Here is a 14,619-nt window from a genome sequence, read left to right on the forward strand (position 1 = left end):
GATTATTTCTGTTTTGTTCTGCTCAGGCCACACGAGCATTACAATTAGCCACTGAAGTTACTCGGCTCCCACTGTTGGCCGGTTCCTGGGGGCTAGGTTACAGCCCAGCAGTATGGCTGTGCCCTTGAGTGCAGAGGGTCTCAGGCTCAGCCTCACCTAGAAGTGAGTGCAGGGTGGCGCCTCCTTCACCCCTGCAGTAGGAATCACCTCTGGCAGCTGATGCTGAACCCAGCCGAGAACAGCACAAGTAGCCTACACTGAAAAGATTTGGACATTTCTGTCTTGGTCCCTTACACTTCAGTGAAGATTCCCAGAGAAGAGGAAGCTGAAGTCCTTTGTATGGCTACCTACACAGACAGACAGGAGAAGGAAAGTGACAACATAAAAACCTTATTTTCCAGGAATCTGAACTGATTATCTTGGAGCTAAGCATTTACTGCAGCAGCTGCCAACTCACCAGAGCTGCTGCTCTTTACCTTTGTGGATGTGAATGCCAAACCATCAACTAACCACTGTCACTGCTCACTGATCAGAGCAAGGCACCAGGCTTTATACCCTAAAGGGTCTTTTTACTCCTCTTGCCCCTTCCTCAGTTTCTCACACTACTGAGGATCATCAGCTGGAGGACAACAAGAACAACCACCAGCACAAACCAAAAACCTCCCCGCCAGAAGACCAAAACATGCTCACCCTCACCCTCTGCCATAAGCTGTATATGGCCATTTCGTTCCAGTGTCCGGACACTGCCCTGAATGGACCGTGGTTCCTTCTGCCCTACCTTCCGACATCACCCCATTTTCACTGCAGCTTCCCATCCTCTCCTGGCAGCCACAGCAAGTGGGGGGTGGCTGGGATGGACCAGGTGTAATTCCCTCCTCCTCCAGGCAGACTAAGCAGCCCTTCAGCACATCCATGGATGAAAAGTGATGACAAGGAAGGAGAACTGCAGTCACGGTTATCTTGATGACAAATGGCATGGACTGAAGAGAAAGATGTTCAAAATTAAACAGATAGAAATGGGGCGGGAGGGAGGCATTCACCCACATGCAATTTTTCAAGGGTTTTTTATTCCCTGGTTTAAATTAATTACTTCTTTACTGCCTCTCTTCTTCCTATGAGGTTAAAAAAAAAAAATTAAAGGATCAGAGCACTAAGGGAAATGAAACATAGTACCCCTGCAAAGCTTCCTTTTCCCATGACGCTGCTGCGAGTCCTGCCCCTCCTCATGCCTGCCTCTACAAGGTGAGGAAAGTCAATAATTCTGCTACTGCTCCCAGCCCACAATTTCCAGACAATGTGCTATTTCCCCTCTATTTTCACAGAAATTTAATTAATTTTTAGGACTACAGGGCTGTATCATTGCCTTTTCTGTTATTCTGACGAAGCTCAGAAGTCATTACCTTGAGCAGCCCTACAGCTCCAGAGCTCACTATACAAATGTCTTTCAGCAGGAGATTCCAGCAGTGGGAACCAATAATCCCGAGTCACCAACCCCTGTACACGTGGACAGATGTGGCTGCACGCAGGTGTGGGCACTCACACACACTCACACTCTCTTTACAATTGCATTCATTCAAGATTTGCCCCCTATATTAAAATTTATGAATTTGTGGAGGAGAACTTAAAACTATTTTGCAATCTAACACCTGATTTTTTTTCCCCAGGTTTGTAAATGGTCTCATACTAAAATTAGTGGCAAATACTCAGTTATAATTTTTGAATGTCAAACAGGCTGAAGTAATCCTCTGAGTTATTTGTGAGTCATAAGTACGTGATGGTGCTAAACGTTTCCAACACCGCCTAAGAGAAGGCCAGGATGGATCAGGCATTGTCGCAAGGACAAAAATTAATGTGTTTTGCCAGCAACAGTGCTTTAGTCCAATTGGAATCACTGCCTTATGTCTTTGGAGATAAGTAGTGAGAGGTGTTTATAAACATTTTAAAATAACAGTGAGTAGAAAACAGCCAAAATATACATGTTAAATTTGTGTCTGGAGTCTTCTCTACACATTACCAAAGTGGACACCCACTTAGCGCTGCAAGGGGAATAAAACTGAATTGATGAACTCACTGCCATGTTACATTACATCAATGCAATTTCTGTTCATTATAATTATTCCAGAGCAACCTGGGGACATCATAACAGAGCCAAAGAGGCTAGTTTTAGTCTGAAAAAAAATGGTTCTCCAGACATCACTGGCACTACCCTTTACTGGCACTACCGTATACAAACATACAGCGACTTCCACATACCAAACCTCCCCACAGATGAACAGCTATCTCCATATGCAATCAATTAAAATTAACTACAAACAATGGGGGCAGGGCTTTGAGCCCACCTCCACCTCCTGCTCTGGCACTGTGGTCAGAGCAGCAGTGCCAGTTCAAAGCAGCCAGGTGAGCAGCCCCTCGAGAGCAGCACAGGGGTGGGCAGCATCAGTGCAGCACAGCCTGGTTGTGCCTGAGGTTCTCAATTTGCTAGCACCTATTCCTGAAAAAACAGCTGCAATTCCTGCTGCCAGGGCTGGACCTCTGGGCAACAGCCTGCTCGTCTCCTCTGAAGCTTCACAAGCAGAATTCCTGTCCCAGCATGTTTAGCTTCCAAAGAAGGAAGCCACTAAATGCTAGTGTGTGTGTGTGTGTGTGTGTCTTAGTGTGTGACCAAGCTATTGGTCTTGTAGGGATGGAAGCAGGTACCCTAGAATGGCTGAGAAGCATTTTGATGAAGATCTTCTATGAGTAAGACAATAAATCTCTCTCTGAATATAAGCCACAATGTCAGGTTGGGTTGAGGAATTATTTCTAGGTCATTTCAGTTCACTGCACTGCAAATATTTAACTGAATGGATGACCAAAATAATTAATCAAAACACCGAAGAGAAGCACCAACTCACACTGCAGGCAACTAACTTTGCCCTAAAAGTGACAGAGCTCAGCGGTTTTTAACCTGCCCTTTACCAACTGTCACACAGCAGCAACAAATGACCTTTCCTCCTGCAGCTACCTCAGAATTATTCGCAGTCCAAGGGGATGAGGGTGACGTTTCCCAGTGTAGGCGCTCCTGCTGTTAGCATGCTGTATCGTGACAGAACTTGCCTGTCAGGATCTGCTTCAAAATTACAAAATCAGTCTTGGATTTTGGTTAAAAACAACTCTACCTCTTCCAACAACTGACCCCCAAAGGCTGACCCTGTCCAATGTCCCATCTGACACAAGGAAATGAAAGCTGGAAACAAGGCAGAAGAAAGATTCATTCTTGCACAGCTGAATCTTCACTGTTCCAGCTCACCTGTGGTCAAGGTCTGCAGGAAAATAAGTAAGTGGAGATAGATCCATGCACACAGGGAGACAGCTGGATCAGTGCTCCCAGGGAGTCACTTTGTCATCTATGCTGAATTGTTTCATTTTCACTATTAACTCACAGAATAATCACCTGAGGTAAATATTACATTGCACAATGTGCACCCAAACGTAAGATTACCAGTAATTAAGATATACCAACAACATTCACAACATGTTATTCCTTCCAGTGTCTTACAGCAGCCAAGTCCACGGTTCCAGATGGCTGTCAGGACAGCAACAAACTTGGCGCTTTCTGCAGCAAATGTAAATACACTAAAACAACCTGAAACACATAGATACTCTTCCCTAACACTCCATAGTGTTAACTTGACACTTTATCAGATCAAATCGGCTCCCTTCAGCCCTGTACAATTTTTCATTCCAAGAGTGATGTATTGGACAAGATAGTCCAAAGTTTCCAGCTCTGATCAAGTGAGTGAGTGAACAAGGTACCACTAATCTCAAGCAATAAATGAAATGCCAGCAAATGGTCCTTTAAAAATGAGAAAATAAAGGGCAGACGTTCTCAATCATCTAATAAATGAATTAACGAAGATTTATTATTACAAACTAGCAGTATCTATGGTTTTTTCCTTTTTTCTTTTCTTTTTTTATTTTTTTACTTTTTTGTGGCCAGTCAAGGTAAGGCAAAGAAAACCAGAGTGTACCCGACAGGGATTTTGGCCCTAAAGCACTATTTTATGGGACTGTTGGTTGTGGTTTTGAGGAGAAAACAAGCACAGATTTGAATGTCTGCAATGACAGAACGCAAGCTTATAAGCAGAAAATAAAGTAAGTCTAGAGAACATCAAGGTATCAATTCTCCTGACTCTTGCCATTAAAGAATGTACTCACTTCCACCATTCAAAGTAATTCAACTGTTAGCATGAAACATGTCTCTGTGTTACTTTTAAGCTTCTCACTTTCACAAAAAGCTTCCATAAATATGCTGGGAAATTTTTTTTCTTAATTCTTTACAGACTATGTGTAACTGAACAGCCCATGTTTTACATGTTTGGGGCTCACCCTTTTGCTTTGTAAGTCACAGGCTGTGGCAGGGCATGCTTATTTTCTAGTTTCATTTTCTGCTTTGATTGTATCTTATGAAAGTAAATTCTCCAAGATTATGCAACTAGGACTAGTGGATGAGGGTTATTCTTATTTACTGCTGGCTTTTCAGGAAACATTTAATTTATAATTTTCCAAGATAAATTAATGCTATAGGAATGGCCTCATTAGCAGCTTACATTAACAAAAAAATGCAAATCAAAAGAATGCTATTGCATACCATAACACTGTCAAAAGCTTGGAAAAGACCCTTTAGAATCATAGAATCTCCAGGTTGGAAGAGACCCACCGGATCATCGAGTCCAACCATTCCTATCAAACACTAACCCATGTCCCTCAGCACCTCGTCCACCTGTCCCTTAAACCCCTCCAGGGAAGGTGACTCAACCACCACCCTGGGCAGCCTGTTCCATTGCCCAATGACCCTTTCCGTGAAAAATTTTTTCCTAATGTCCAGCCTAAACCTCCCCTGGTGGAGCTTGAGGCCATTCCCTCTTGTCCTGTCCCCTGTCACTTGGGAGAAGAGGCCAGCACCCTCCTCTCCACAACTTCCTTTCAGGGAGTTGTAGAGAACAATGAGGTCTCCCCTCAGCCTCCTCTTCTCCAGGCTAAACACCCTCAGCTCTCTCAGCCGTTCCTCATAAGGCCTGTTCTCCAGCCCCTCACCAGCTTCGTTTCTCTTCTCTGGACTCGCTCCAGAGCCTCAACATCCTTCTTGTGGTGAGGGGCCCAGAACTGAACACAGGATTCAAGGTGCGGTCTCACCAGTGCCGAGTCCAGAGTCTTGGCCACCTGGGCCACTGCTGGCTCATGTTCAGTCGCTGTCAACCAACACCCCCAGGTCCCTCTCCTCCAGGCAGTTTCCAGCCAGACTTCTCCTAGTCTGGAGCTGCTCAGGGTTGTTGTGCCCCAAGTGCAGGACCCGGCATTTGGCCTTGTTAAACCTCATGCCATTGGACTCAGCCCAGCGGTCCAGCCTGTTCAGATCCCTTTGGAGCCTCCCGACCCTCCAGCAGATCCACACTTCCACCCAGCTTCGTGTCATCTGCAAACTTGCTAAGGGTGCACTCGATGCCTTCACCCAGGTCATTGATAAAGGCATTGAACAGGGCTGGACCCAGCACTGAGCCCTGGGGAACCCCACTTGTCACTGGCCTCCAGCTGGATTTCACACCATTTCCCACCACTCTCTGGGCTCGGCCATCCAACCAGCTTTCCACTCAGGTTTTTTTGAACCAAGAGTGAACATATGACTGCCCCATCCAGCGTTTTATTGTCTCTTTTTTAGCACGGTTCCTAACACAATTTTTGTAAAAGACACCTTTTATAATCCTGCATCCTGCCATTTGCAGATTTCCTTTGGCAAAGTGGACTCGGAAATACACAAAGGTCCTTCTGATGCTGTTGCTGCTGGAGGCATTGCAGCCAGGGTCCTGGTTGCTCCCAGCTGCATGGAGCACTCCTTGAGCACACATGCCAGCAGTGAGCAGCTCCAAGGGCCATGGCATCAGCAAAGGGAGTCAAGAGGAGGAGGGAGCAGACTGCAATCCATGGTACATTAACCAGAAAAGTTTGGAAATGTGAAATTCAATGGGCTGTCAGAACAATGTTCCTCCAATGCTCTGGACAGACTAGTGTTTTGTCAGTGTAAGTACAAATGCCAGAACTGGCTAAGTCTTCAAACAAGCCACGTACATTTTGTTAGTGACTGATGTAAGTTATGGGAGACAAAAAACGAAGAAAATTCATTTTCCTTACAATCACTAATAAATACATATGCTGGGAACCTGGGTGGCCTGCAGCCTGTAGCTTGTGTCTGAGGGCCTTGTCTCTTCAGTAAAGTGAGATTAACCGCCCCAGCCCTGATGCAGGGGACAATGTTCACCATATAAAAAGTCCTTGTTCAGACTTTCTCAGCAGATGCTGCCCTCACCAGCCCTGGCAACATTCTCATGAGTTTTAAAGGGGATAAAAAAAAGTAACTGGTATGATATCATTAGAGCTCATTAGTTGTACTTATTTTAACTTTACAATCATTTCCCACTAAACTAATCATCTATAGATGTTCAGTGCAGTTTATCATTATTTCTCACCGGTACTGGAGCAGCCCCAAGGGTCTCAGCCAGGCCAAAAATCTCATGATATTGAACACTGCACAAACACAAAGCTAAGAGCAGTACTTTGTGTACTACTTTAGTGTTCAAGCAGAGATGAGACAAGACTACATCTCTTGGAAGGCTGCATCCTAACCGAAAAGGAAAAGAATATCCTTAACACAGGAGGTGTTCAGCTTCTATCTAAAATGGGTCCCACCAAATCCAACTTCCAGTGCTGTTTTTCATACGAATCTTCCCCACATTTTCTTCTTCTCCCTTCCAACAGTCACTTCTGGACAATCTCACAACTCACAGACAAGAAATCACCTTCACACACATCCTCCAATAAATCTTGTAAAACCCACAGGATTTATGCAATCGTAACTGGTAAACACTCAGTTTTACTGTGCACCTCCCAGTTCAGGGCAATGTGTCCTTTCTAGGGACATCTCTGATGACTCAACTGACATTATAGCTCCTTTTCCCTTTCTGTGATTGCTCTAAATGGAATATCAGTTTTTTCTGCAGAAGCTGCTAAGGCTGCATAGCAGACTACCAAAAAGCTGCCAACATCTGGCCCCTAAATTCAGCAATTAACAGTGACTCTACAGCCTGATTATTTTACAGACAACATGCAAACAAATCGGCTTTAAGCAACAGGAATTCTGCTAGAGGAAACAGCAGGTGTAACGTCTGTTTGAATAACGCTAGCTTCCTCCAGCAAAATTTATCTACAGGTGGTCTTATCAATTAGATAACAACTGAAGTACTTCTCTCAACCTCAAGGCCTAATGTGGCTACTCTATCCATTCCCTCTCTGAAAAACACAACATGAAGAGCACCAGAAGATAAATTACTTTTTAAGACAGACAATGCTTCAAAAATTGTCAAGAAGCCTGTGATAAATAAGTCAGGAGTGTGTTGTTCATCCCTCAAACAAACAACTAAAGCTCACCAACATTAACACGTGCTAAAAACAGTACTAAAACTTTCAGTATCTTGTACGCTTCCTCCCATCTGTACACGCCAGGTATACCTGATTAGGCTGTGATTTTAACACGGTAAATTTACTTTACTGCCAGATATTAAAAGCACAATTGCCTTGGGACACAAGAGCCATTATGTACAAAGAAACATTATGTAGTCATTAAAAAAGTTAGCAGACTAAACAAAACCTTTCTAGAGTTGAAAGACATCAAGTTAGGCTCCCTTTATTTAGAGTCCAAGATTGTTCAGGTCTGGAGAAGAATTCTGCTTAATAGTACGTTAGAAATAATTTATTCAATTACATTTAGTATTTTTCAGAGGAAAAGTTGCTATGAAGTATTTTCCTATTTAAACTAGAAGGAAAACAAGAGCTTTGGCCTGGATGTGCCACATGCACTCTGGAGCAGCCAGCAGCCCCAGCCATCCACCAGCACATCACTGGACTACGACCTGGAGGCATCTCAGGCAGGCAAGCAGGCAGGCAGTTTAAACTGTTTCTGTCCATAGCCCACAGGCTGATGATTTACACTGAAACCATCATAACTGAAATTTAGAAGGCACCTGAGTTTTTTTTCCTGTGAGAATCTCATAGCAGTGAGGTGCCTGGGCACTTAGCAGACACCCTGGCATTACTGATTTCCAATGCACTCAGTGGAAACTAAAATGGATGTAGCTACAAGTAATGCCACAACATACAGACAGTTGATGCGATTCTGTTTTAAGACAAAGCTGCTTCAGGGTCATGGGACAGCCCAGAATCAAACAGCATAAAGCAGAAGTCCAGCGCTGTCAAGACCAGTAAACGCATGTTCAATTAACACCAGAGCTGTTATCCCTTTAACGCACTGGCAGGACACTGGCGGGAGATGTACACAAGCGAACAACACATCATATCTCACCAGTTGAATCTTCCCTGGAGAGTTTCTCCTCATTTCTATAGCACAATACATAGTTTGGTAATTAGAGCTCCTCCATTGTTTTTTCTCTCTCTGTCAGTGACAGATTTGCTGTTATGGGTTTGGTTTTTACTTTTTTTGGGTTTTTGGTTTTTTTAAAAGAAGTGCTTGGGGAACAAAATTCAGCTGGTATAAACTTTCAATGAAGGTAACAGTAGGACTTTAGAATTATATTATTAAAGACAATTATGTACAAGAAATTCTTGAAAGAGCAAGCGGTAAAGAAAGGCAGGCATCACATAATGTATCTCCTAACATCAGTTATACTTCCGAACAGCTGTGAACTCTAGAGAGGTGCTAGAGTCACATGTAAAATGCCCACCTGAGGAGAAAACGGCTCAACTCAGAGAGGCTATTAAGTCACAATAAAATACATACCGTTCATTTTGCTGACTGAGGCTTCCACATCTGTCTCTTACCATCCCTACCACTGTATTTCTCTGTATCACCACAACTGGTCATAACTGGATGAACAATTTCAAAAGGACATAAAATCCTTGCAAACACTGAAGCAAAGTACTCAACAGGCTTTAAAAAGAACATGGGATTGATAAAAGCACATAACTTTTAAACAGCAGCTATCTATAGATGAAATTTGGAGTAGGTATGGAAGGGAGGTTTTTTATGGAAGTAGTCTCTGTGCAGTTCAGAACCCAAAAACATTAAAAGCTGTAGGGTAAAGGTTTCTTACTTACCTATCTGTAACTTAGAGCCACCACAGTCACTTCAGGTAGGTAATTCAGTCCTGAAAACAGAAAAGCTGGAAAATATGAAACTTCTTGACTAGTTCTAAAGAGTAGCTCTGATATTTCTGATGTGCAGAACTATCACTTCCCACAGGATGTTAATAGGATGTTAAAAGTCAAAGAAAGAAACTGTATTAAAAGCTGAGCTGTTCTTCCCAGGAAAAACATACATGATAGACTTCACTTACAACTAAAAAGACTTGAGCTGAAAAGACTTAAGCTAAACTTTGTACATGGTTTTCCTTCATACCTTCCTTTTTGACTCAGTGCCTTTAGTAGGTGCTTATAAGTGAAACAGGGTGGAATGATTTGGGGTGTCATGGATAAGGAACTCATCTATGAACCATCACAAGCAGATAAATTCATTCTGGTGGACAAGTATTCCTTAGACCATCATTGCTGTCTATGGCCCTCACTCGCCACAGAAGGATGCAGAGTAGCAAACTCAAAAGATATCAGCAGAAGCCCTGCTGCATTTGTGTGATGAAGTTCTCAACACCTTTCCTGCCATGTGCAAGAGTGCAAGAGTCTTCACATGGCCCTTGAAAAGAGAACAAAGAAGTGATCTGTTCTCCTTCTGCCAAGGCTGAGTACATCCCCTAGGCAGCTTGATGTAAACTGTAATTATTCAAGAGCTAAGAATGGCAGCATTTATGATTAAGAATGAAAGCCAGTTTGATACAGAATAATGCATATTAGATCACTCTGTACTGCTTACTAATTATTACATCAAGAATGGATGATTTTATTTTTAAAGTCAATATTACAAAGATTTTCTTATGCAAATATTTCCTAACACTACAGAAATTAATTAGAATGAAAAGGCTGTGAATAAATTATTGTAGATGACATACTTTTTCTTTTTAGGTGTATTCAAAGTTTAAAAAAACAAGTTATTTGCTTTTCTCTTGAAGAATCAGAGCTTGAGCTTTGAGAGGTGGTGGTTGGGGAAGACTGTGCTCTGAGGCGACTCTAAGTGCTAAAGTTAAGCCACTTTTCCTTCAAGAATATCAAACTATCAAGGCCCTTATTTATATTTTAAATTTTGAGAACCTGCTATGCACAGTATGAATTTAAATTTAGACAGCAGATCTAGTGATTAATGTTTTTATTTACAGCTCTTAAAGAAATTAAAATTCGCCATCAAGCCAGTACTGTCTGTTCTAGTCACAACCTCCATGGCTCTAATGGGCATGGCCATTCCCTGTTGAGTGAGCACAGGCACAGCCGCAGGAGGCAGCCGCTCGGAAAAGCCTCCTTCCACACTAGCCTCCGAGGAGCTGACAAAGCATAGTCTTCCAAAGCTCCAGCAATGAGCTATGCCCAACTGCCTGGCTCTTCCATGTCAGCCTACCATCAGTGGTGTTTGCAGAGTGCTGAGTACACACTCCTGTGTTACCCACTCTCATTGTAAAGTATGACAAGTTCTCAAGCATGTACCAGGACTTATATTTCACCATTTATTTAAAGCTTTCAGAGTTTGGGTGCTGTTCCTAATTACACAGTCCTCACTGAGGCTATTTTGGAGCAAGTAGGTAGGTCTAGCTACCCAACTACACAGACCGAGGCATTGCCTTACCAGAATACAGGGTGTTTATATGATACATTTGAAAGCAGTTTTCCCCATTACAAGCTCATTACTATTGCAGTCAGTGGAAACTAGACTGTAGAACAAATTTCATATGAAATAAACTTACAAAGCATTATCTGGCACCCACAGGTCAGGTCCCAAGGCCTCAGTTCGAAAGAAACCTTCCCTTCCTCCCCTGACTGCATGGGTTTCTGCTTCAGCTGCAAATCTTACGCCAAACACACTGAGCTGTTTGTATCTGCATCACATCATGTATCTGCATCACACAACCCATGTCCAAGCAACATGCAATAAAGATGACTGAAAATCCTATATGCCCTGAGTTTCTCTGTGAATATGCATACTATGCCCTGAATATACCTTCTTTTTCTAACAGCCCTGGAATTACACCAGCTAAACAGACTGTGTTTGCTTATGCTGGTATTCCGGTCATTGGAAGCACGCACTGTAAAAAATACTTTTCTATTCAGTTTGCTGCTCTTGCCAACTCTGCAAAATTCAGACACAAGAACTCTTTACCGTTGTCATCTGTGATCTTGCTCACTAAGAGGGAGCTCCCCACAGTTCATCAAAAATTAAGGTTTTCACATTGTCAGAACTTGTCTGGATGTAGAAAGGAAAGTCATTTGGCTCAGTAGAACTAATACTGTGGAGTCAAGCATTAATAAGTAGAGCCTTCATCTAAACTAAAATGAAATTTCCTAAAAATTTCCTACAGACCTTAAGGACAAGAAAGATACTGCCCATAAAATTGATCTCCAGGGGATAATAAATTCCACCTGATCAGAGATCACAGGAAGCCTTCATATGGAATTTATAAAATCTACTGACTTACAGCTTATGTTAATGCCTTTGATTTTAAACCAAAGTATTCTATTTGTTCTGACAACTCTTTTGTTTTAGGTAGAAACCTTAACATCACAACATGACATGTATTTAAATAAATGACAGATTTAATTAATCCAAGATAGGTTTATAAGCAGAGCAGATCACATTTTTTCGCTCGCATTATTTGATCAGTCAACTTAACCTCAAATAATAACACTGGCAGCTTCTTACTGCATCTCTTTTAATCTTTTTTAAAATTTTAATCATAAGCCTTTTGTGTTTTATACCCTCCATCTGCTAAGCAAATCATAAATTGGAGACTAATTTCAAATCCTTCCTTACCAACCTTTTATCTCACTCTTCCATTTTGCCACTGATTTTCTCCTTACTCCCTAGAAAAACCTCAACAAAATCCAAAACTCAGCAACAGGAATTGTTGTTATCACAAATGACCATTTTCCAGAAAGTCTTTCAGAGCAAAATACAGTTAAGTGTTCACCTTGGGAGCCTTCTGGCATGGAGCTGACATACATGGGGCTCTTTGCTGAGACTAGCCTCCAAGCAATTCAACAACATCACTAGCAAAGCTTAACGAGAAAGAAAGAAAGAGAGAGAAAGAGAGAGAAAGAGAGAGAAAGAGAGAAAGAGAGAAAGAAAGAGAGAAAGAAAGAGAGAAAGAAAGAGAGAAAGAAAGAGAGAGAGAAAGAGAGAGAGAAAGAGAGAGAGAGAGAGAGAAAGAGAGAGAGAAAGAGAGAGAGAGAGAAAGAGAGAGAGAGAGAGAGAAAGAGAGAAAGAGAGAAAGAGAGAAAGAGAGAAAGAGAGAAAGAGAGAAAGAAAGAGAGAAAGAAAGAGAGAAAGAAAGAGAGAAAGAAAGAGAGAAAGAGAGAAAGAAAGAGAGAAAGAGAGAAAGAGAGAAAGAGAGAAAGAGAGAAAGAGAGAAAGAAAGAAAGAAAGAAAGAAAGAAAGAAAGAAAGAAAGAACCCCCAACCAAACAGCCAGTGAGGCTTTCTGTTAAAAGATTTAACTGCAGACAAACCATTCTAAAACCCAGACAAAATAAAATATATATGGATATTATCAGATGCAGTATGCCTTTTGAGAAAAAATTTCCATGCTTAATTATTTTCAATTAAAAAGGAAGTTTAGATAAAGCAGAGCATGACATCACCTACCTAAATCTGTTAATAATATCAGCATCGACTTTAAAAAAAACCCAACCTGTCTCTTAAACAGTACATACTGGGGTTTAAGAAGAGATACTGAATTTATTGAGGGAAATACACTGAATTGAAATCTAAATTGTTTATATGTAAAACTGGAAAAAATATTTTAACAACAAACATTTGCAACATTAGACATTAATGAAATTTGATATCACATCACAGCTCTTAAACAGCCCAGATTTAATGAGATAACATATGCATGTGCTACTTTGTGACCTTATGTTGAGATAATAGGATTTAAAAAAAAAATCTCACAAAAGACAAAGTAAAGTGTGGTGGTAGAGCACTCCAGGAGGCAGTCAGGTACAAGGAGCCTTTCTCACACTCCATAGTTAAGTAAGTTCCTCACAGCTTTTCAAAGCTCTAACATTGCCTCTGCTCAGAGCTCCAAGGCAGACAACAAATCAAATGTGCAAATCAAACAGCAGGTAACAGCATGTCCTTTTCCTGCCTCTCGCACCTCTGCCTTCCTCACAAAGCAAACATACAAATGCAGCAGCCTCCTTTAAGTCCTTAATCCTCACAATAATGTCAGTGCAGAACTAAATGCCATTGTCTTTGTAGCAAATCCTGAATCAAATGGCTCCTGTCAGTGAGGATTTCATAGTGTCATCTGGGTTTCAAAAATCAAGTCTGTAGGAAAAAAACTGTGAGTGAGAGAGAAGGAAAAGTGGCTGTGGAGGAAGAGCAGGCTGGCTGGCTGCTCTGGTGTTTTGCCACAGCTCTCCCACCAAACACAGTGCACGGAGTTTTCTTTTACCTCACCATACATCCTGTCCAGTCTTCCAGCACCAAAGCAGAGGTAGGGCTGCCTCAGCAAAGTCTAGGTATAGCACTTAGCACAATATTATCCTACTCTTCCTCCCCCTGCCCCCCCAAAACTGCATGCAATATAAGAAACTCCAGTAACTGTCTTCTCAGAACTGGAAGCTTTCTGCAAAATTATATTCTTTGAAATATCTCGGTGTGGATTTTGCCCCATGTTGGGTATCATCCATCCAAATGTACGGCATAACATGCAGCCCATCTTCATAATTGCAGGATTCCTTCAAAATGAATAGAGGTCAGTATTTCTGCATAGCAATGGACACTGTCTCTCTACCTCTAGTATCATACAGCAATACAAATGTTTTACATACGCAACTTGCCATCAGCCTTCATTGGTTCATCTCCATGCGGCTGCTGCTATACTAGTGACTAACACTTCCCAAGAACTAAAGGGACTTGGAAACTCATTGGCTTCTGCAGTTGCTCAGGAACTGTAGGTTCTTGCCATTTCCATACAAGTCAGCAACCAAAGGCACTGATTACACTGTATATATCTTAATGATGCAGGGAGAAAGGAGCTCTTAAATCTTCCTCAATGGCAGAGTCCAGTTAGCTCACTGGCAGCCATGTAACACACATAATGAATATATAGTTTAGAGAGAACAGTAAGAACATCTGCTGGGTATTTAAGATACAAAAATTAGTCACAAAATTCCCCCAGTGACCAATAACAAATCTAAGGTTTTCATGTGCCGTTTGCAGAGCAGCTAATACAAGGTTCTTTGGCTCAGCTCACCAGAAATACATAGGCAGCCAATCTCTGCTGGAATCAATGTGAATTAGGAATCTGTTTCTGTGGATCTAAATCTTAGAAATCCTCTGGCTGCTCACTTGGCAGTGAACCCTGTATGAAATACCTGACTCTACAAAGTTAGAACTTTGCTCTATGTTTGATGTAATGTTTTTTCATCAGTTCACTTCAGATTTGACTTATAAAGCCACCATGAGAATATA

General features: G+C 41.8%; 1 long non-coding RNA gene across 1 annotated transcript in view; it reads right to left on the reverse strand.

Moving 5' to 3' along the window:
• Positions 1–827: 827 nt before the first annotated feature.
• LOC138725026 (uncharacterized) overlaps positions 828–14,619 on the reverse strand; it is a 51,723-nt gene continuing 37,931 nt past the window's right edge. Inside the window, exons 2-3 of the long non-coding RNA XR_011338173.1 lie at positions 6,603–6,655; positions 828–980 (exon numbers count right to left, since the gene is read on the reverse strand). This is a non-coding gene — a long non-coding RNA (uncharacterized lncRNA). The remainder of the gene's footprint in view (positions 981–6,602; positions 6,656–14,619) is intronic.

The sequence above is a fragment of the Phaenicophaeus curvirostris genome, chromosome 11 (assembly GCF_032191515.1).
Source record: "Phaenicophaeus curvirostris isolate KB17595 chromosome 11, BPBGC_Pcur_1.0, whole genome shotgun sequence".
NCBI lineage: Eukaryota > Metazoa > Chordata > Aves > Cuculiformes > Cuculidae > Phaenicophaeus > Phaenicophaeus curvirostris.